Source organism: Humulus lupulus, chromosome 8 (assembly GCF_963169125.1).
Source record: "Humulus lupulus chromosome 8, drHumLupu1.1, whole genome shotgun sequence".
NCBI lineage: Eukaryota > Viridiplantae > Streptophyta > Magnoliopsida > Rosales > Cannabaceae > Humulus > Humulus lupulus.
Window position 1 is genome coordinate 19230114 of NC_084800.1, and position 3620 is coordinate 19233733.

At 44.1% G+C, this 3620-nt stretch overlaps 1 non-coding gene across 1 annotated transcript; it reads left to right on the plus strand.

The window, feature by feature from the left end:
- Window positions 1-2907: 2907 nt before the first annotated feature.
- LOC133798928 (small nucleolar RNA R71) lies at window positions 2908-3014 on the plus strand. The gene has a single exon (XR_009876144.1). It is a non-coding gene; the product is annotated as a small nucleolar RNA R71 (small nucleolar RNA).
- The last annotated feature ends 606 nt before the right edge of the window (window positions 3015-3620 follow it).

The window sequence follows — 3620 nt, forward strand, 5'->3', positions numbered from 1 at the left end:
AAATCAAAGACAACTCCATTCATAAGCAGATTCGAGAGAGGCTTAGACACCTTCGAGAAATCTTTGATGAATCTTCGATAGAACCCAGCGTGACCAAGAAAACTTCTAACTCCTTTGACTGAAACTGGTGGAGGCAGCCTTTCAATGGTAGAAATTTTCGCTCTATCTACCTCAATTCCCTCACTTGAAATTTTATGGCCAAGGACAATCCCCTCTTTCACCATAAAATGGCATTTCTCCCAATTCAACACCAGATTAGCCATCTCACAACGACGCAGCACGTTCTTTAAATTACCCAAACAGAGGTCGAATGATGAGCCAAAAACAGAGAAGTCATCCATGAAAATCTCAATACACCGGTCTACCATGTCTGAAAATATGGCCATCATGCACCGTTGAAATGTTGTAGGGGCATTGCATAGTCCAAATGGCATTCTCCTGAAAGCAAATGTGCCATAAGGACATGTGAAGGTTGTTTTCTCTTGATCCTCTGGTGCAATAGCGATCTGATGATACCCAGAATACCCATCCAAGAAACAGTAGTAGCTGTGGCCTGCCAATCTGTCAAGCATCTGATCAAGAAAAGGCAAAGGAAAATGATCCTTCCTTGTTGCCTTATTGAGCTTGCGGTAGTCTATACAAATCCGCCACCCCGTTACAGTCCTTGTTGGAATGAGTTCATTGTTCTCATTTTTCACCACAGTCATTCCACCCTTCTTAGGTACCACTTGCACAGGGCTCACCCATGCACTATCAGAAATTGGGTAGATCACCCCAACATCCAACCATTTAAGAATCTGATCCAATACTACATCCTTCATGGCTGGATTGAGTCTTCTCTGGGCCTCTATGGATGGCTTGCTATTCTCCTCCAATAAAATTTTATGCATCACTGTCGCTGGGCTTATTCCTCTAATATCTGCCAATGTCCACCCAATGGCCAATTTATGCTCCCGTAGAACCCTCAACAGTTTCTCCAATTCTACCTTTGACAAGTCAGCTGACACAATGACCGGTAAAGTTTCATTCTCTCCCAAATAAGCATATTGCAAGTGATCTGGGAGGACCTTTAATTCCAACGGTGGTGGCTTCTGAATGGAGGTTAGCGGTTTATCAGTCGCATCCGCTAATTCTTGGAACTTTTTCCAATATGGTAAGAAAGAGTTGATCCAGTTTACACATTCTCTGATCTCAGCATCCTCATCATCATCGCCCTCATCACCCAATAATACTGCCTCTAAGGCATCACTGCTCATCCTTCTCTTGGAGACTGCCTTTTCTATCATATCCACACTAAAGCAACTGTCACTAGCCACCGGATACTTCATAGACTTGAAGACATTAAAGACCACCTCATCTCCTTGAACTCTCAGCTTAAGCTCTCCTTTTTGAACATCAATAAGAGCTTGGCCTGTGGCTAAAAATGGTCTACCAAGAATAATAGGAACATCTGTGTCCTCCTCCATGTCCAGAACAATAAAGTCAGCGGGAAATATGAACTTATCAACTTTCACAAGAACATCCTCAATAATACCTCGTGGATGTGTTAACGATCGGTCTGCGAGCTGTAAAGTGACAGTTGTTGGTTTTGCCTCCCCCAAACCAAGTCTTTTAAACACTGATAAGGGCATCAAATTGATACTTGCCCCCAGATCACATAAGGCGTGCTTACATTCAAACTTGCCAATGGTGCAAGGTATGGTGAAACTCCCCGGATCTCTCAACTTTTGGGGTAACTTCCTTTGTAAAATAGCGCTGCACTCTTCAGTGAGTGCTACAGTCTCATAGTCCTCCATTCTCCTTTTCTTTGACAGAATCTCCTTCATGAACTTAACATAACTGGGCATCTGCTCCAAGGCCTCCGCAAAAGGAATGTTTATGTGCAGCTTTTTAAACACCTCAAGAAACTTAGAAAACTGTTTATCAAGGGTAGTCTTTCTAAGCCTCTGAGGGTATGGAACTCTAACTGGCTGCTCAATGACAACTGGGGGACTCTGTTCTGACTTCTGATGGTCTTCAGTAACCCTTTCTAAATCAGACTGTGCACCCATCTCTTTTTTCTGAACCACTGCCTGTGGAGGTCTAGGTTGCTCTGTTTGCTTCCCACTCCGCAAAGTGATTGCTTGAACTTGCTCCTTGGGGTTGACTTCAGTATTACTTGGCAAGTTTCCCTGGGGTCTGTTATTGAGCATATTTGCCAACTGCCCAACCTGTGTCTCAAGGTTTCGAATGGAGGATCTTGTCTCAGTCATAAATTGAGTCTGAGTGTTAGTAAGAGTCAACAGGGCTGCTTGCAGTTCATTAGGTCTCTCAGGTTGAGGCATTGATTGTTGAGGCCTAGGCTGCATTGATGACGAAGCTTGATTCATAGGTGGCTGAGGCATGTTATTCTGAAATTGACCCTGAAACTGAGGTTGTTGGCCTTGATTATTCTTCCACGAAAAATTGGGATGATTTCGCCACCCAGGATTGTAGTTGTTGGAGAATGGATTATTGAGTGGCCTCTGAAAATTTCCCACCGCCTGAACTTGAGCATGATCCATGGGGGTGTTATTCATACAGATAGGGCACTGATCGACAGAATGAGCACCACCACACATTTCACATCTCACTGCCATCTGAACCGCATTAGCAGACACACTACTCTGTTGCAACTGCTTGGTCAAAGAGGCTACTTGCGCTGTTAAGGCAGTGATTGCATCTAGCTCATGCACCCCAACTACCTTTCTGACTCCTGATGATCTTTCCTCAGACCACTGATGGTTGTTTGTAGCCATGTCCTCCAGCAGTTCATAAGCACCAGCTGCGCTCTTGCTCATAAAAGTGCCACCCGCTGCAGCATCAATAATGGTTCTGGTTGTCGGACATAAACCATTGTAGAAATTCTGTACTAGCATCCACTGTTCTATGCCATGATGAGGACATCTTCTCAGGAGTTCCTTAAACCGTTCCCAAGCTTCATACAGTGACTCTCCGTCATTCTGGCAAAAGTTATTTATCTCTCCCCTCAATTTAGCAGCCTTTGACGGAGGGAAAAATTTGGATAAAAATTTCTGAGCCAGATCTTGCCAAGTGACAATGGAGTTTGGCTGCAGAGAATTCAGCCAACTTTTAGCTCTGTCCCTTAGAGAAAATGGGAAGAGCCTAAGCTTGATTGCGTCATCACTCACCCCATTATATTTGAAGGTTCCACACAATTCCAGGAAGTTGGACAAATGGGTGTGAGGATCTTCAAAGGGCAACCCATTGAATTGCACAGAGGACTGCACCATTTGTAAAATAGCAGGCTTGATTTCGAAGTTGTTGGCCTCTACAGTTGGTGGGCGTATACTATTTTGTACTCCCGTCAGAGTGGGTAGCACATAATCTCTCAGACTCCTCTCAGCGTTGGTCTGAGCCTGAACCCCTTGGACAACTCCTGGATTTAGACCATTCCTACCATCCCCATCATTCTGTGCCATCTTCACAGAATTCTGGGTCTCTCTCTTATTCTTTCTGATTTGATTGCAAGACTTTTCGATCTCGGGATTCAGAGGAACAAGTGTGGCTTTTCCTTTTCTGCCACGCATATACCAAAATTCACCTGAGATAGACAAATTAAGCAACTAAACAGATTAGAA